Raw genomic sequence first — 20,759 nt, forward strand, 5'->3', positions numbered from 1 at the left:
TGCCAATCAGAACAAAGATAACATCACTGAAATGAAACATGAATGAAAGCCACATTCATCCTTCATTTTCTCATTCATGTTTTTCTTTATTAACTTTATAAAAGTGGGTAAGGGGTTATGTGGGCAGCCAGCTTATATTAACTTTTGTCTAATTTATTGTAGAACACATTGATTTCTATGGAGTTGTCAGAGTGAGAGATGTGGGCTCTCAAAAGACATGTCTTAATTTGTAATAAAATAAAATAAAAAACTGTAAAAACAGGTAGGATGTTCAGTGAAATATTTACTGTTTAAACATTTTAAATAAATTGTAGAAAAATGCATATGATATTTATAGGTTTTCACTTATGCCAAATGTAGACAACCATCCAAAACATATTTGGTGATTTTATGATATTTGATTTTTTATTGTTCTCTTAAGTATTGGTAGTACTTTTAACTGTATCTTTTTCACTCACATGGGCATTCATTAAAATCAGCTTGTTCTGGGAGTCCAATATTGCATAATTAGACCTTCCTAACTGGCTGTAATAATGTAAAATCCATTAAAAATAAAAATAAAACTTAACTGAATGCTTTGTTAGTTTTTTTTTTATTATTCATGTTTTGATAACCTTGTTTTTTAAATGCTCGCTCTGTTCCAACTTCATAAAGCGTCATAGGCAATTTCAGATGTGTATTGTGTGTTATAACTATGTCTTATGAGACAGTAAAGTTTTAGAGTGAAAAGAGCAAAAGAACACTGTGCAAAGTATCATCATTAATAATGACTGTGATTAAAATTGCTAAAGTTTATAAATACTTCTCAGATCAAAATAATCAGTAGTCACAGACGACTACTAAGGTGCTGCCTACTACTCTAGACATTACACTAACATATGTCCAAAATGCAGAAGAAGACTACAGTAAATAATGCTTTAGTACTGATTGGATGATCCGTAATTACCGATACACAGCTGATTATATTAATACATGTTCTAATACAATTCATATTATTGTGTTAAATCTTGTGTTAAAACTTGTCTAATATGATTGTTATTAAATGTTACGCCTTTTAGAGCCATTTTCCCGGACAGGAATTAGACCTAGTAGTTGACTGGTGCTTTCAGTGAAAATTCTTCATTCAAAATGCTGTGTTGTCAAAGACTAAGTGTAATACATCATGAGGGGAAAAAACAACCCACAAATACACTGAATCATATCAGCTTATGCCTAGACAGGCTGTGAAATGTAATATTTTCTACTGGCCTTCATGTTAAATAAATATGAGCTACTTCTCTATAATCTCCAGCTGTTAAGCATGGGGGTTGAAAGCTCATGCTTTGAGCACAGAAATAGAAAACTTTTGCAAAGAAGAATGAGCAAAAATCAAACAAACAGCAACTGAAGTGTGCACTTCCATGAGAATCCAACGAGACTGTCAGAATATCTTGCGGCGCGGGACAGAATTAAATTGTTATTGTCATTTAATATAATAGAATTTTATATATTTTTTTCATCCAGTGTACAGGCCTAAATCCACCTCTACTACAAGATTCTTGATCTGGCTGCAATCAGTGCTTAAATCTTGATCAATGCATTCAGCACTGAGAATAACTATAGACTCACACACACACACACACACACACACACACACACACACACACACACACACACACACACAAACACACTGACATTTCCAATTCACCTGACAGCATGTTTTTGGACTGTGGTAAGAAATGGGACAGCACTATATAGCTGTTTTAATAAATTCATACTTTTAATAAATGCATAAGTAAATTTCAAGCGCTACATTTAATTAGTTAAATTCATATTAGAATTGTGGGGTGGGAGCGGCAGAAATGTGTATCTGGCAGGCGGGCATGGAATTAAAACAAGCGATTTTTGGCGGGAGCAGGCAGTAACGGGATTAAAACAAGCGAAAGTAGACAGACCTCTAATGCAGGGTGCCCAAACCTCTACTTCTGGCAATTGTTTGAAAATGTACAATTTTCACTTGATGCCTTTTTGGAAGTCTTTCCTCTTTTGTACGCTTGCTCATTCACAGTAACAGAAATCTTGACTGGGGTGCCCAAACTTTTGAAGCCTGTGAGGTGGGAGAGGAATCCATCCACTGAAAACGTACTGTTCAAAGCTAGATCTGGAAATTAGTAAGTAGGGAAGAGTCACCGTTAGCTGGTGATCCTCTGGTGTGTAGGTCACTAGGGTACAAGAGTGGAACGAGTGCAGTGTGGATAAGGACAGGAGTGCATCATGGGTGTTCTGTACCGTGTTTATTCCATGAGTGAGTAGGGGTGAGGAGGATCATCGAGGACATACCGTCTAATCCTGCCAACAGGAAAGTGGCCAGAGCACTTAAATAATCGTTTTGATATTTCCAGCTCAGCATGTAAGCTACTGGCCACCGAACAACCCCCTCCCTCTGTGCAGAGCCTGAGCAGACACCTGTCGCTATCCAAATGTGCGCTCATGAGCTAATTTATGGTGTACAGCTGTAGCGCGGAGTCCGCTAGCAGCTCCCGTTGACCTTTCAACTTGGGACGGTGTAAATGAGTGTGTTGTGGGGGCAGGGGTGATTTAAAGTTTCCTTTTGTTGCATTTATACTGGCATTTTTCTAATGAGCTAAATTTCTAATTACATTAATTTCTAACTTCACTACACTCATGTTATCTTTTCTTTTTTTTTCTTTCAGAGTGAGAGGCTATTCTGAGTTCTATGCCCTTGCTTGGAGCTGCAGATCGTATGTGTTCTAGGAACACGCTAGGAGGTGAGAAGAGTTTGCCCTGTGGTAACCCGTTCCCACCCTTTGTAGCTATCTGGAACAGGTGTGACGGGAGAGTGTCCGGCCTCCAGTGTCTTACTTTAGAAACTTTCTCCTAACGTCACTTTTGCTCTGTCAGTCCACCAATCAGGAGTCCATCAGTTCTGATTTCAGTACTAGTCAGCAGGTTTTCTTTACTCTAGTAATGCTGAGATTGCTATAATGCTGGGTGATTAAAACCTAAAATCTGTATCATGATTAATTGATCATTTTATCTTGATAAATGAACATTTATTTTATTTTGTTTCATTTTATTTTTTGTTAGAAAAAAGTGTTGTTAGAAGTGTCTGTAGATTCTGTTGGACGAGGTTGTGGACCAGCTTTACTGAACACAAGCCACTGAATTTTATTTATTTAATTTTCTCCAGTTTTCTTCCAATTTATCTGGCCAATTGTCCCACCCATTCAGCTGCTACTCAGCTTTGTATCCCCCATCACTAGGGGATCGATGCCTCAACACAAGGAGGATGAAGTCTAGCACACGCCTTTTCCGACACGTCCTCTTTTTGAGCTGCTGCTGATGCAGCGTTGCCGAGTGGCATCACAGCGACTCGGTTCTGATACATCAGCTCACAGACGCCTTGTGCTGATCGTCATCACTCTACGAGGGATGAGGAGGAAAGAGCCCCATCTACTCACCCAGTTAGAGCAAGGCCAGAGTTGTTTAACATTAGTCATTTTGCATGAGAATAATTTGTTTTCATGTTGGGTTTCTTGAAAATAATTTGCAGCCTGCTACGATTGGCTGGTCACTGCAGTAGTTCACAGAAGCCACCTAGTCAGCTTAGCCTAGCGTGGTTTTAGCACTGTAACGTTAAATGAACATTGTTCCAGTGTGTGATTAACCTAGCACCCACTTCCTTCCCCATTTTGTTTGTTTTGTTTTTTAACTTGTTACTCTTCGCCCTTTGAGCTTTGTTTATTAGGATGATATGAAAAGCAAAGCCATAGATGTTGGAAAGAAGAACTGATTAAAGCCAGACGGTTCAAAAGAAACCACCTGAGACACCACAGCAACCATTTAGCAGCCCAGTAGCATTCCCTGCCACCTATTAAACAGTAGAATGGCAACAATCAATCTGTGATGCCATTGCAACCATTTACCATAGGCAGCAACCGCCTAGCAACCAATGAGTAACACCCTTGTGACCTCCTGTTGTTATATGTAAGCAATTACATAAAATTACATAGTCAACACCATCTGAAAGACCACAGCAACAATTTAACAACCCAGTAACCCATGATAACCCTTCAACAATACCCTTGGAATCACCTGGCATATCTAAGCAATTGAATACAATTTAAATCGTATTTAATTAAGCAACCATTTAACAACTCAATAGCATTCTCCCGCCCCCCCTACTGAGCAATGCCAGAGCAACCAGCTGTGATGCCATTGCAACCATTTACCAACTGCATGTATCAACTGCCTGTAACACCCTTGTTACCAACTTGTACATCTAGGCAAGTCTATGAAATCCAATTAGCTGTAGTAACTACTGGGAAATACTTCAGCAATACCATAGCATCCTCCTTGCAAATCCCTGAAATACCATATCAACTTCATGGTTAAACCCTAGCTACCACTTAAACAAAATTAACCCTAGTGACCTAGGAACCATTTAGCAACAACCTAGCAACTGCAACTGCAGGTGGAACCCACTAGATTAATCCATTTTTCCAAGTTTTATTTAATTTTAAGGATTAATTTCACACAAACATTGCATTAATAGAAATCTATTCAGTAGTAATGGTTAATATATCTCAGTATCACAATCTGCATCCAACCCCCCACCCCAAACCCCCAAGTCATCTTTTAATAGCAGTAAAGATGAACATTAAACCACGCAGCCATCTCTTCTCTCCCTCCTGCCGTACTTACGTGCCCGGACACATGGCCTATTCATGCAACCCGACACGTGCTGCCACATATAGGATCTATGTTTAAAGACTTGCGCACAACCCCACAACTGTTTCAGCCTCAGCTCTTCCGCTTTCCTCAGGAAAGGTGCAGAGGTGTGTGTGTGTGTGTGTGTGTGTGTGTGTGTGTGTGTGTGTGTGTGTGTGCGTGTGAGCGGCTGGCCGGCGGATCGGCTTTCACGAGCGAAAGGCCGGGGGGCTGCCGTGCAGCCTATAGCTCAGCTGCAGTGGTATGTCAGCAGCATTCTGTCAGAGCAGAACCTCCTCCCCTCCCCTCAGGCGCCAGCCTGGCCTCCCCCGTCCCTGCACGGGTCCACTCAGTGGGAAAGTGCATGTTTAAACGTTCTTCTCGGAAATACAATCTTATGGTCAGTCTGAGCCGAGCACATTGTGAATGGACGGATTGTGCATGTCTCTTTTTTTTATGGCGTCCTTTAAGGAAATGAATGAAAGCTTTATTGTGTGTGGGTTTACATAAAAGACATTTTTTTAAATGGTAGAGAAGTGTGCCTGTGTATGTATATATGAATGAATGAATGCAAGAATGAATAAGTTGGGTAATGGGACCAATATTGTATTGTGTGGAACTGATTTTTATTTTTATTTTTTTGTATTGTGATGCAAATATGACCTTGTGAGCGTATTGTCTGATTCATTTGCTCTACAAAGAGTGTAATTAGTCCTGTTTAGTTGGACAAAGTCTAGTATTTTTTTTTTTTAGTAAAATCACTGTACTGGGGGTGTATTTGAATAGCAGTTTTTAATAAATCTGTCAAAATGAAAATGTTTTTCTGAAACTGAAGGCCGCATACCAAATCTCAAACAGTATTTGCAGGTTTTCATTTATTTCATTTTATTTTCAACAAAAAAGCTATTGCAACTACTAAATTTATTATTATTTATTGAACACAGAACACTTTAACATCCCAGCAGACATACCAACAAAGCACAGTAGTGATTTTACTGCAAATACTCAATTTCTATGAAATGTCTCAATTACAAAATGCTGCAGAAGGCAATAGCCAGCTTCTTCTAGGTGTAAGCGGATTAGCCACTAATAATAACTAATAGACAGGTTGAAATACAGATGCTAACCAACACAGAAGCTAGAAGCTAGCCCCGACTGGGCTAATGCTAACAGACACTGGGTTCAAGGCTCTATCTGGGTGGAGTTTCCATGTTCTCCCCGTGTTCTCCCCTCTGTGTGGGTTCCCTCCGGGGACTTCTGTTTTCCCCCACAGTCCAAAAACATGGAGATCAGGTAAATTGGCTATAGAAAATGATGTGTAAGACTGTATGCCGAGATATGGATTGGCACTTGGTGCTGGGTGAACTCCTCAGATGCAGTCTTGCAGTTGGACGGTCATTCCGGTTGAGAGTAGGCTGTGCGCTATTGGCTGCCGCTTCTCACCAGTGTGTGTTGAGTGTGTGTGGAATGTAAATTGAAGCGTCCTTAAGTAGCAGAACGGTATATAAGTGTAATTGTAAGTAAGTAAGAAAGTAAGACTTGGCTGGGCTAAAGTGGTTTAGCTGCGATGCTAGCTGTTTTTCTGAGCTGGATTACTTGCAGAGTTGTTGACAGACCGAAGTCTTTGTCTGATCTGTGTCTGTAGCGAGCACTGCTGTCTGTTTTGTTAGCTGACTGACAGCTATTTAGCTCCGTTTTGTATCATGGAATGTTGTACGATGCCATCAATGCTGAAAGAAATTTTAGAGGAAACGCTGAAATACGATTTTAAATAATTATTCATTGTTCGGTGGAAATTATTTGATTATTTTTTGTTGCCAAATATTCAGTGCATTCTGAATCTGTTACTACTGATGCATTTTGTCCGTATGTCATAGATGTTGCAATGAATATTGTGTATCTAAAAATATCTTTAAATATCATGAAACAATATTTTTGACATATCGCTCAGCTGTAGAATGAATGTATTGAAACTGTTGTATTGTCCAGCAGCGTTTGAATAAATCTCATCAGATCTGATACAGATTAATTTCAGAATTCTCTATTCAAAGCTCAAGTTGAAAGGGATCCCTCATTACCTAATGAGCACACCACTTTCATTCACTTTCTCACAGCTCTGTTATTGTTGGTGTGTTTGTTTTACCAGACATGGACCTGCTGTTTTACTTAGTAACAGGATCTGGACAGCTGACCAGCTGGCCTGATGAGTCATGAGAGCCTGAATATCACCATTTCACACCAACACCAGTATTGCTACAAGTATAGCTTCCCTCTGTGGAGAGAATCTGATACTGTGTGCTGTAGGGATGCTTATTGATACATCACAGTCAAATCAGTTTAATTAATTATTGTCAGATAATTTAAACCATTATTTTATTTAATAAACATTTATTGAATTCTTTATTATAGAAGAGCAGAACCTTCAGATGATGTTGGGACACTGCGCTCTGCAAATCTACATCTTTTCCCCCCTTTTTAGCCGCAGCAGCAGCTAAGCTAATCAGGAAGAAAAGCTTCCTGAAACCCCCATAACCTGGCCAAGTGCCAAGCAAAGCTCAGGAAAGAGTCACCGTGAGGACCAACACTAACTTATAGCCTTACAGTCTATACGAGAGAACAAAAAGCTATGGAGGAACAGATGTGACTGGATAAGTTACAGTGTAACCTGCTGTGCACACACCAACTTGGCTAACAGGTAAGTAGCTAGCTGCTAAAGTTACAAAGATCAAACAGTTACCCTGAACAGGGCTTAAATAGTAAACAAGTGTGTGCTTTCAATAACAATACATTAGAAACATTTAGAAATGAGAATCAAGTCTGTTAATGCTAACTGCTTACTGTCTGTGTGTGTCTACATGTGTATATATCTGTATGTCTTTGTTTCTGCCTGTCTATGTATCTGGCTTTATGCATTTCTTTCTGTCTTTCTATGTGTCTATCCCTCTATTTGCTGTTTGTCAGTCTCTCTGTGTCTATCTCTGCCTTTGTCTATGTATCTATCTGTCTATATGTCTATCTCTAACTCTATTGCTGTCTGTCTCTGGCTGTCTGTATATTTATCTTTATCTATCTCTGTCTGACTGTATATGTATATATATATATATCACAGGATCACTATCTGTCTGTCTTTCTGTGTATCTATCTCTTTATTGCTCTTTATTGATGTGTCTGTCTCTGTCTGTATCCCTCTCTCTGACTGTTTTTCTCTCTGTCTCTCTGGCTGTCTTTCTATGTATTTCTCTTTATTACTATTTGTCTGTCTATCTATGTATTTTCTCTTTATTACTGTTTGTCTCTTTCTGTCTGTCTGTCTCTATCTATATCTTTCTCTCTCTTTATCTGTCTGTCTATCTGTCCTTTTATGCATTTATTTATATCATTGTATGTCTCTTTCTGTCTGTCGGTATATGTATCTATCCCTGTATCATTATCTGTCTGTCTTTCTATGTATCTGTATCTCTCCCTCTTTCTGTTTTTCACTCTGTCTCTGTCTGTCTGCCTATCTCTGTCTTTGTATGCATTAATCTCTTGATCGCTGTCTGTCTGTCTGGCTGTATATGCATCTATCCCTGTATGTCTATCTGTCTGTCTGTATACCTATGCATTTTTATATCTTTATCTGCCTGCCTCTCTGAATATGTATCTTTATATGTTTGTCTTTTCTATGTATCTGTCTCTATATTTCTGTCTGTCTGTTTGTCTGTGTATCTGTCTCTATATCTCTCTGTATTTCTATTTCTATATCTCTATCTGTGTGTATGTATGTATATCTGTCTGCATGTCTGTCTTTGTCTGTCTGTCTCTCCTGTTATTGACATTTTCCCACGGACAATTGATTTGAACTTGAAGCTACATATCCAGACATCCAGATGGGTTGGTGTAATCCTTAATTCTAGATTTTGTTGTGTGTCTGCGTTGGCAGTGCACATAAAATGTATTGGATATTCACATGGCTCCAGATTTCCCATATCAGAGCAGTCTGTGATGTGCTTGAATATTGTGGTTTAGATGTAAAGAAAACAGATCTGCTCTCTAAAATGACGTAAAAAAAAAAACAGGCTTTCACTACTTTCGCTTTGGGCCGCGATGTTTCTTTTGCCTCTTTGTACTCCGTTGGCTGCGTTTCAATTGCTTTCCTGTCATCCGTGCACAAGAGCGTAACAGAGCAGTGCAGATCTGCTTGCAAAGCCGGGTTTTAGCAGAGCTGGTGCTTCTCAGCTGATAGTGTTAGCTGAGTACACACAGGCAGGAAACTGTCAAACCAGAGCTGGCAGTAGACAGCAGAGTCAGCTGAGCCCGGCGCAGACCCCAGCTGGAGAGGAGGAGGGGAGGCAGGTCGGCTGACGGAGAGCGTGGCGGAACAGTGGGCGGGGCCTGGTGACGGAGGGCCTGTCCCCTCAAGGCGCGGAGCTGAGAGAGTTCACAGAGTTCATCATACCATAGATCTTTGTGTGTCTGCAGAACAGTAGGCCCAGTGTCAGCCGGAGAGGAAACGTTTCATACAGTCATCAAGCTCCTCCTCGGTGTGGAACATGGTTGTCTTTGGGGGAATTACCTTTTTAACACGGATGATCTAGATTACATTATTTTATGTTGTAGCAAGTTTGAGTAACTGGCTTGATATGAAACTGAGCATGCTTACGTTTTTGGTTATTAAACCCCATTGCTTGGGTTTCTCAGTGGCTCTGTGCAAGCCTGTCTTCAGACATAATAAATCAAACTCCTTTGCTTTAAATATGTGCTGCTTTAATATGTGCATTTTATTGTTCTTTTTTAATTGTTTGGATTTAATTCAGTTCCATTAAATTTTGCACTAAATTTAATTGATTGTTAGTTAAAAATGTGTACTGACTTAAAAGATACAATCAAACCATTAACTAAAAAAAATAAACAACAAATACTTTGACCTATATTTTAGATTTTAACAAAGAAAACTAGTCTGCACTCAAAGTATACTAATATATCTTTTCTCCAGTAGAATTTTTTTTTTTTTTTTTTCAGCGCATTTCTTTCTTTCTCAACAGCCCATCTTTTATTAGCATATTAGGCTGGACCTATGACTGTTTTGTCTGCCAATAAATAAACAATCCTCTACAATTTCTTTCAGCAGCATTGTACCACATTCAATAATACAAAACGGAGCTAAAAAGCTGTCAGTCAGCTAAAAAAAGAAAACAGACAGCAGTGCTCGCTACAGACACAGATCAGACAGGGACTTCAGTCTCTCAACAACTCTGCAAGTAATCCAGCTCAGAAAAACAGTTACTATCAAAGCTAAACCAATTCCAGTCCAGCCAAGTCTGAAAAAAAGTATTGCCAATAGTATAGAACTCTCGCAGATAATCAGGTAAACCGGCATAATAAACAGGATGCTGTTCCACCTTAACACTATTATTCTAAACCCTTCCCACCTCCCACCCATGTCAGTTGCCAAGTAGATATACATAAAAACAAACAGTAAAAAAAACACACACCATACTGCTAATATTACTGAGAAAAAAAGATTGCATCTGAATACTACTGTAGTTTAATATAGTTATGCAGTTAAGATAAGAGAGGTAAGGGGACCCAACACTTATTACTGATACTGGTGAGTCTGTTTTATTCCGAAGGAAGTACTTCAATGTCTAAGTAATAAGTTAGCTAGTGATTCCAAGTTTGATAAAATCTTTCAACTGACCCACAGATGGTATATTTAATCCTTTTTTATTTTATTTTATGTATAACATGAGATCTTGCAGCCATTGTGCTGCCCTAGGTGGTTTGGGTGACTTCCAGTTTAGAAGAATCTGCATACAAGCTATCAGTGATGCAAAAGGGATGATCAACTCTGTGTAAAGGTAAGATTAACAATGTCATCTGTGACTCTGAACACCGCAATTTCAGGTAGAGCTTAGATCAGCTCCAAAATATCCAGCCTGACCCAGCCCGAGCCCGTGCATGTTCTGCCCAAGCCCCCGATCTGTCTCACTCCATAAACTCAAGCCCAAGCCCGAATTAAACCCAACATTTTTTTGAGTAAGTAGACCTTTAAAACTGAGCTTTTTTTAAAACATATTTTTGGGCTGTGTTTGTTAACATTGCAACACTAATGAGACCTATTATTTAAGAAAAATGTTTACTGAGAACAGATCTCCAAAAGATTAAAACATTAACAATGCGAACAAGAATCCACAGGCCTAGCTATCGGTACATTAGGCTACAAGAATGATTTCTGAATGACTTTCCTCTAATCTTATATAATTTAACATGGTTTAAGAATAGAAAATAATTTCTAAACACATTTGTTATATTGAGCTTATAGTCTATGTGCAAAAAAAACAGTAATAAGGCTATGCACTGCACAGCACTACAAATCAAATGTGTAATACAGACAAACGTGTAATACGCACTGTGCACTTGTGCAACTTTTTTAAAACACATTTTGATTGGTTATTTTGCTATACTGTGATTTATCATACCATAGCTTTATATAAAATAAAAATAGCATTAAAAAACAGACACCTATGTCACAGATTATTTTCTTGAGCCCAACTCAGCCCAAGTTAAGTGGTGGGAATTCTCGACCAGAGAAGAGGATTGGCCAGAGAATGTAAGCTTTAATTTCAGCACATGGCTTAATTACCAGGCCACAAATTTTTGGTAAGGTTTCAAACACAGCAGACCAATAGGTTGATAGTTTAGGGCAAAGCCAAAACATATAACCTGAGTCTGCTATGGTTACGGTGCATCTGAGACAGCCACTGTCAACACCAGGAGAACAGGAAGATAACTTAGCCCTGGTTCAATGTACCCGATGGAGAACCTTGATATTGGCGATATTTCTGACTACACCACAAAGACAGGACAATAAGATGTGATGTGTGTATTTGCACCTCTGTTTCAGCAAAGTGTGTATTCATTAGAAAGGTTGTCCACAAACATTTTATCACATACAATATGCAGAATTAATTATTCTCTAAACTATTTGTTTAAGTTTATTTCTTGTATTTATCTACTTATTTTCATATTTTCATACCAAAGGTATGTTCAGTTTTGCAATCTGTAACTGTAACAGTGAATGCTTATGTATGTGCACGGGTACTGACATATGCAGACACGCCTGGGAAAAATATCATCATCTGCCAAGAATGTTATCTATCAAACCACTGACTTTCCTATTAGACCCTGCCTGTTGTTCCTGGAAATACTTTGACTTTCAAAGTAGCTTGTTAAATGTAATTTCTTTTAAAGCAGAGAGAATTAATCATATAAGAGCACTTTGTAGTTTTATAATTACAGGCTGTAGTCCTTTTGTCTCTCTGCATACTTTATTCTGTTCTATTCTATACCTATACTTCCATCACCCTGTTCTTCAATAGTCAGGACCCCAGAAGGACCACCACAGAGCGGCTATTGTTTTGGTGGTGGGTGTTAGTGGTGATAGTGGTGATGGTGTGTTGTGCTGGAGCAGTGCTGCTGGAGTTTTTAAACACCTTAGTGTCACTGCTGGTCATCGAATTCAGATGCAGCTAAGAATCTATGGCTCTGTTCACATTACAATCCACATTGCTCAAATCTGTTTTTTTTTTTGCTCAGCTAGGATTTGGATTTGGATCTTGATTGTTCACATTCACAAATGTAAGTGACCTGAATCTGTGTGTAATGTGAACGAATCTGTCCCTGAAATATCTCACATGCGCACATTGATACGTGTATAGACGTCGCCGCATTCTCAAACAGCAAAACATACTATATTTGAGAGACGACTCGTAGCTTTATAAAGGGAAATGGATGAGTTAGCAGCTCATGTGTGGAGCATCTTTTGCTGGAGTGGAGAAAAAGCAAACAGCTTGTCAGAAGTACATGCTCAGGTCGAGAAGGAGAAAAAAGGCCAGGTGGTTTGCTTTTGCTGTTTTTGTAGCTCTAGCTGGCACTGAGATGTGTTTGTATCTGGGAGAGGCCTAAGAAACTTTCCCCAGCACTAACTGACAGAATAGTGGTGTTAGTGTGTTGTGCTGGAGCAGTGCTGCTGGAGTTTTTAAACACCTTAATGTCACTGCTGGATTAAAAACTAAAACACTAATCAAAGACTAGATGATGAGCAATACTGATCAAAGCTGTGCAGTAATGGATCTCAGAACTGGGCGATATGGTCCTAAAATAATATCACAATATTTCATGGTATTTTCGCGATAATGATATTCTTGGCGATATGACAAAATATTGAATAGTGCAGAAAAACAATCCAAAAAGTCTAAAAGCGAAGAGAGTGCGCAGTTCTAGCGCAGAAAAACAGGCCAAAGAGTCTAAAAGCAGAAAGAGTGCTCAGTTGTAGCACAGAAAAACGGGCCAAAGAGTCTGAAAGCGGAGAGAGTGTTCATTTGTAGCGCAGAAAAACAGTCCAAAGAGTCTAAAAGCAGAAAGAGTGCTCAGTTGTAGCGCAGAAAAACAGGCCAAAGAGTCTAAAAGTGGCGAGAGTGATCAGTTGTAGCGCAGAAAAAGGGCTAAAAGTTGTCGTAATTAAGGAGTTTAATATTAAGAGACATCATAACATGAAACATCAATTTGAAAAATCTTAGTTTACACAACACTGTAAAAGATAGATAAAGATAGTGAGTCAAGTAAAATGGTGTGTACATAAAATGTATTATTTAAAGTGGTATATTTTTATATTTGTTTTATTACACAGTCTGTGGCCTGTGACTTCAAATATATTTTTCCTTTTGGCCACCAACAAAAAGAGTTTGGACACCCTTGATCTAGATGTTAGATGTTTATAATAGAGTGGACAGTGAATGCATCATATCAGCACAACACACACTAACACACCAGCTAAATAATATAATATTATACCGTATCTGTAGTGGACCTGTTGGGTCCTTAACATTTAAAGAAGAGAATAAAAGAAGGATAATAAAATAAGCAGAGAAACGCTAGCACTTATATAATCAGTGGAGAGTGTACACATAAGCAGGTAGTGATAATATTCCGTGTAAAAAGAAGCTCATGCAAATATGTACAGCTTTTTCACAAGTGCCACTTAAACAGTTAAATTTCACCTTGAATATCAGTTAGCGTTTCCAGGTTGGTGCTTTCCAGGCGGCCCCAATAAGGCAGCGCTCAAGTCTCTGCCTGTCTATTAGGCTTCATGTACACAGATTCTGCACTCTTTCCGTTAATATTTGCAATGCAAATTCAGGAGGACTCTCTGTTGGAATTCATTTGAATCGTCATATCTGATTTTCCTGCCAGCAGTTTCAAGCTTTCTCACTTATCTTTAACGGCTGTGGTTTGCGTGCACTCGTGTCGGCGAGATTGGGCCAGGCCGAGCGCCGGTATCGCATGCCATCGGGGGGCCGGCCGCAGTTCTGTTAAAGGAGGGCACAGTTACTGTAACAGGAACAGCTCCTATCTTCTGCCTTTCAGGAGAACAGGAAACCTGACAGTGGGTAACTGTAATTGAAATGAAGCTGTTTAAGGTTGATTGATGACCTCGCACACATGCAAATGCCTAGAGAGCTCAGTTTTTTGCTTTTTAGTATTTAATGTAATAGGAAATTTAGAATCATAAAGCCTATATACACCTAGAATTAAGATTTGTTTTTGCAGATCAGGTCACTTTTGGATTTCACTTTTTCCACATGAAAAGTATGTTCAGATCATGCAAATCACAATCTAAGATGGCCAGAGACGGATCTCATTCACATTTAATACAAGTGTAAGTCAGTTTAGTAAATGTGATAGGATTCTGCCAGGCAATTTAAAAAATGTGCATGTCGAGAAAAAAATGAGTATTTTAATTATTTCTTAATGTAAAAAAACGGCAAATACAAAACTGTAATTTAATATTATTAACTTTATTATAGTTTTTGTTGCTTTTCTTTGCTTTTTGCTTTTTTAGCCATATAGTTTTTGTTGCAGGACATTTAATACATTTCTAAATAATATGAGAAATTATTACAGTGAATCTTTGCTGTTCTATATTGCCTTGCAGCTTAAGTAGTCACATTTCCCCTCCAGTGTCGTTATTGGGAAAACTTTCCACTTGGACATTGAACCACCACTGTTACTGTAGACTGTTCAGAGTCTCCTGGATCACATGTCGCCAACATTTTAGAATATGGTTATTGATATTATGCCCTTAAATATTGTTCCATATCACCCACCCCTAATTATCTCATCAGGGTACTACTTTTTTGCTGTTTTTAGCAAAAGAAAAATTCACACTGTTCTCATTTTCCATTATATATCTACTAGATACAGATTATATCTGTCCAGTATCATTTATTTTACTTTAATCCTGCATATATGGAGATATTTAGAGTGCATTATTAGTATCATGAAATTCTGGGTCATTGACTTCTGTTACAAATCTGAAAATTCTTGTATTTTTATCTCTCAGTAAGGGGTGTGCCATATCATATTGTGTGCAATATTTACAAAATACAGTGAAATCGCCCTGTAATATCGCCCACGCCGAATGGTGCTTTTTTTTTTTTTTTTTTTTGGAAGTTTAACATTTGATCTCATCTACTGTGGACGCTGTAAGAGGAAGCTGTCTGAAAGGGATGTTCGGGTGCTGACCCGGATTGTATCCAAAAAACATAAAACCACGGCTGCAGAATTCAATGTGCACCTCAACTCTCCTGTTTCCACCAGAACTGTCTGTCGAGACAATTGTTTCATTGTCCAACCCCTGTAGTCTCACAACTTTTGATGTGATTGATGTGAAATGTGATTGTAATCAGATTTGAACAGATGCATCTCAGTATGGATAATTTGGATGCTCAAATCAGTTTGGAAGTGCAAGAATGCAAGAGGAACTTTAAAAGCTGGTTGTGATGTCTGGACACAAAAATACGATCTGATCACTTCCAAGTTCGAACAGTACAGACGGTAATCCAAATAGATCTGATTGAGAAACAAATCCGATTTGCGTTTAGATCCATTAAAATCAGAATTGAATGTCATATAGTGTTTTTTTGCTGGTCACACTGCCAAACAAATGATACATCTGTGTCACATACTATTAAAAAAGATTGGATATGAGTAACGTTTTTACCTGCTGTGTGAACATAGACATTTTCACCTATTTCTGGAAACTGTGCCATTCTGACAGTTCAGAATCCACAACATAGCACTGGGGTAGCTGAGTATGAAGCGCAGAAGCCTTTTAGATTAGTCGCAGTGCTGAGCAGGGCAGGCAGTTGCATGATTTCTCTATGCAAATAGTTCCCCACAGAGATTTTTGATTGTCCGGGTAATTTTCCTAGAAGGAAAACGTTGACTGGGTGCAATTTGTCATCCTCACCGCTGCACTGGACTTCCTGCTTAATAAAAAGCCAAGCTGGCAGAGCGCCACACAACTGCCCTGCCACCAGCCACACAAAGAGAATGGGTGTATTGTTGTGGCATAACTGCGAAAACAATATTTAACTCTATTTTCATAATATTTTCCTGCCCTGGGAAGACTTGCACTCTTGATTATACCCCTGACTCACACCAGGCGCTTCACGTTTCCGCCTGTTGGCTTGCTTTGACTGTGTCGTGCTTCCTCCTATTCTTCTGCTGTGCTGTGCTGTGTGACAGAGCTGGCTCTGCAGGCTCCGGGCCTGTTCTGTGTGGAGGATGAATGTGTGTAAACCTCGCACTGCATAAAGAGAGTAATGCAGGATTTTCTGCTGTATGGAAATGAGTAGCTTTATATACGGCGAAGCAGTGATGGGTTATCAGCATGGGGCATCAGTCGTGTCTACTGCAGTAGAACAATAGGGGAGACATATGCCCACCATGCCTGTGGGCATATTGGAAGGTGGTCTTGCTGGGAAGGATATTAAGAGGGTGTGGCTCTCGGGGGAGCTCAAGGTCGGTCTCTTGTGCTTTTCTGATGAGGAGATGTTTAACATAAGTACTTTGGGCAAAGGCATTTTCCATACATTTTCCATAAATGGATTCAATCTAAACTAACTGCTAAAGCGCTGAAACACTAAACTGCTGTACCAATAAGGAGTGTGGAGTATAAGGAATAAGGAGTATATATATATATATATATAGAGAGAGAGTGAGAGAGATTATATGAAGTGTATTATTAGTGTCATGGCTTTCTAAATCATTGACTTTTGTTACAAATCTGATAAAATTCTTATATTTTTTGATATCTCAGTAAGGGTTGTTCAGTATGTATGCAATAATAAAATGTAATTTTCATTTTGTTGCAGTAGTGTATTTTTAATTATTTTTTTAATTCTGTGTTTTGTCAAGAGTATCTCTATCAAGAAGTTAGTGCTGAATGTTGTGGCCATTGTGTATATAACAATATATGTAATTATTTTATCGATAAAATAGTATAAAAGCCATCGTCCATGATATATACAACTCCACACACTGATAGAGCTGGGCGATACGGCAAAAAAATATAGCAAAATATTTAAAGATAATTTTATAGAGCGCCAAGTGGTCCAGTGGTCTAAAGTGCTGCCACTATGAGCAGGAGGTCACAGGTTTGAACCCTCGCTCATGCAGCTTTGCCATCAAGCTGCCGGCGCTCCGAGGGAGCAAAATTGGCCCTGCTCCCTCTGAGTGGGTACACCCTACATCACTCCTAGGGTGATGTCTGTAGCACAGGGCGTCTGTGAGCTGATGTATTGGAACCGAGTCGCTGCGCTTTCCTCCGAAGGTGCTGTGATGCTACTCGGCAATACTGCATCAGCAGCAGCTCGAAAAGAAGCGGTGGCTGACTTCACATGATCGGAGGAAGCATGTGCTAGTCTTCACCCTCCTGGTGTGTTGGGGCATCACTAGTGATGGGGGGATTCCTAATGAGTGGATTGGGTAATTGGTTGTGTAAATTGGGGAGGGAAAAAGGGAAAAATTAGAAGGAAAAAAAAAGTATTTATTGTTTTAACTCCTTGACAAAATGCAGGAATGGCAGATTCTTTAAATCTGAAGATTTATACAAAAACTTAAGATATATACAATGTTTGCTGTGTGCTTGTAAGCAGTGAGGATATCCTCAATAGGCATATTGTGGATACGATAAGAAAATTTATCATGATACGATAAAATGTTGATATTGTCCAGCTCTAATTTGATTAGCTGTTATTTTATTATTCCACCAACACGTGGAGTAATGAAGCATTAACTTTTAAACACAACACAAAAAGAACCAGTGTCTGACACCAGTCTTTACATATAAAGGGGCAGTGATGGCTTAAGTATTGGCAACAAGGTTCTGGGTTTGATAACTGGGTTTGGTGGGCTGCCACTTAAGCAGGCCCTTAATCCTCACTGCTTCCTGGGCTGCTTACTGTGTGCTTTCATAAAATCAGTGTGTGTCTTCTGAGTGTGTGTGTTTTTTGTTTTTTTTTTGTTCACTCCATGGATTGGTTAAAGGCAGAAGGCAAATTCCATCTGTGCCCAGCACAAGTATGGTGTATATGGTTGTCTTGTCTTGTCTTATAAACTAATAATTCATTCAAATTAATGCTGTGTGAAAATTGATATATATATTTTGTGAAGCAGTGTTTTTTACTAAATGAAAAGTTTTGCCGCACATCTTTTTCAGAATGGTTCAAATGCAAAAGTAAAGCCTAACAACCACATGGTGTGTACCACAGCAACAAAGACCTAGGACACCATGGCAACCATCTGAGGTACCATAGCAACTACCTCACAACCACCTAGCACACCCTGTTATGCTTGTTGATAAATGTTAATGTAGGTTTTAATCTATTGCTTTTAAATAATAGCTGGTCTGTGATCTGATTTGAGGTCTTCAGTATATTTTGATACACAACTTGGGTACTTGGAATTTGGATAGTTGTTGAACTTTGAGTGTAATATTTGCACAGAAATTGCTTGTTAATTTATTGAATTTTTTGGTGGTTTTGGAGACAACAAGAATCTAACTTATCACCTAATAATGTTAGGTAGTGCTGGACGATATGACCAAAATGTATATCGCGATATATTCCTTAATTTCGGTCCATACGATATAATTTAGATATCGAAATGAATACTTTGAAGGCCTCAGAAAAACTGCTAAGAATAAATGGAATGCAATGGAAATCTGTGCCTACTACTGTCTGAAGATTTAATTTTAATTTAAGTCTTTTGAAGCCTCCTCTCACAAAAACTGTAAAATACATTAGTAAAAAGAAACGTCAAAATAAATCAATGCTAACTTTTAACTGCATATAGCAAAATAAAAACCACATCCCTGTCAAACATAAACCTATAAACACATTACCAATATAAATAACTTAAAATTATAACAGATAAATGCAAAAAGCCTTCATATACATAAAAGGAACATGATACCCCCTTCAAATAAACTGACCTATAGGCTTTATCAACTATAAATAACTTAAGTACAACATAAACTACAAAACCATTTCAGCCAGAATAAGGAAAATATTGTATGTAGTGAAACTGCTTGATGTGGTGAAACAGATTAGATGTATTATCGCTGCTGTTTGGCTCCACTCTCCGGAACAATTTGGAGCAAGCTGAAGACTGAAGTTTATCAGACCTTTGAAAGCCGAACAATTTCCACACCACTGAATCAGTTTTATCTCTCAACTATGGCTTCTACTTGTGGAAGCTTCATGTGCACTCATTCTGCTCCACTGCGCTCTGCTCGGCTTCAGTGCAGGACATTTTAGAGCCGAGTTCCGCTCGGTTAGGATCGGTTTGGCTTCATCGTGGATCCAAGCCTGGCCTAGCCTAGCCTAGCCTATCTGGCTACGTGCCTGTGTAATTACGTCATCACGCACTGACGTAGCCCGGCTACGGAGGCTGATTGTGTTCAGCTCTGCGGCGAGCTGACGCCGGTAAAAAACGTCTGCGCTTTGCCATGATCCACAGATATCAGCAGAGCGCTTCAGTACGCCAGCATTTGCTTTCTTTATAATAAACCACATCCCATATCTGACCAAACAGAACAGAAGTGATGCACGTGTAATAGTGGCATGTGTTAGTCTTTACCCTGCTGGTTGGGAGCCAGTGGCGATTGCTCTAAGACTGCAAGGGAAGCTCAGCTTCGCCTAAAATGTAAAAAAAAATAGCGGAGCAAAGCGCGCGGCGAAACGAGACGAGTCATTGGATAAATGCTGGGCTTTGTCCCGTCCATCGGAAGCTCAGCGTCTCTGGGGGTCTATGGGCATCAGCTTCTGCATGATGATTGGATGATCTGTCTGAGGCGGAGTCCCTTTTTGATTGACAGCGAAATGAGCGATTCAGCAATCTTTTAGTGTAAAAATCCGTGATGGGAGCATTTTCATTCTGTTCTGAGTTCTAATCCTAATCCTTATAGCGGCATTTTCTTTTTTTTCCTTTACCAACTTTAAAGATTTTGCGTAATGTTTTTTTACTGATCATTTTATGTTTATTCATGTCATAGCGTCTTTTTTTTAATGTAATTGTTCAATGTGAAGAATGGGTACCTTTTTGTGTGTGAACTTATTGTAAATAAAACTACATATGTTAAGATGTAGGCCGAAATTGAGCTTCCCCTCCTTGAAAGACCAGCATCCGCCACTGTTGGGAGCATTATTACAGATATTGTAATGAGTGGATTGTGTAGTTGGCCTTTTAAATTATGAACTAAGTGGGCTAAAATTTTAAATTAATGATTTAAAAAAAGGAATTAAAAGCTCCTTTCCTTTAGCTCTGTAATAATTTTTGCCAGCACCACTGCTTTGGTATTCTGAAGCCTAAGCCAGACGCCCTCAACACCTGCTTAGTATTCCCATTGGTACCGTAGACATACATTCTGTTTAAAAAATGTGTCTGTACTGACACACCACAGCTCCATTACTGCTGACTTGACTTGTGCAGTCAGACAGTGCACACTGTGCGGTGTGTGCCTGGAATAGAGCAGCTGTGCGCAAAAAAAAAGAACCTGAGATCCATACGAGGCTTTCTTCAGATCTGCCCGTGCATCAGATCAGATGAAATCAATGCAGCGTATTGGATTGTCATTTGTGTGAGTGATGGATTAAACTGACATGCCCGGAGCAAAGCTGGGGATAATCATACGCAGCTATTAATCAGCTATGATCTTAAAA

General features: G+C 39.0%; 1 long non-coding RNA gene across 1 annotated transcript in view; it reads left to right on the forward strand.

Annotated features, from left to right (window-relative positions):
* LOC103038501 (uncharacterized) overlaps positions 1-20,759 on the forward strand; it is a 104,560-nt gene that overhangs the window by 28,129 nt on the left and 55,672 nt on the right. Inside the window, exon 2 of the long non-coding RNA XR_007440428.1 lies at positions 2,694-2,768. This is a non-coding gene — a long non-coding RNA (uncharacterized LOC103038501). The remainder of the gene's footprint in view (positions 1-2,693; positions 2,769-20,759) is intronic.

This window comes from Astyanax mexicanus, chromosome 8, assembly GCF_023375975.1.
Source record: "Astyanax mexicanus isolate ESR-SI-001 chromosome 8, AstMex3_surface, whole genome shotgun sequence".
Lineage (NCBI taxonomy): Eukaryota > Metazoa > Chordata > Actinopteri > Characiformes > Acestrorhamphidae > Astyanax > Astyanax mexicanus.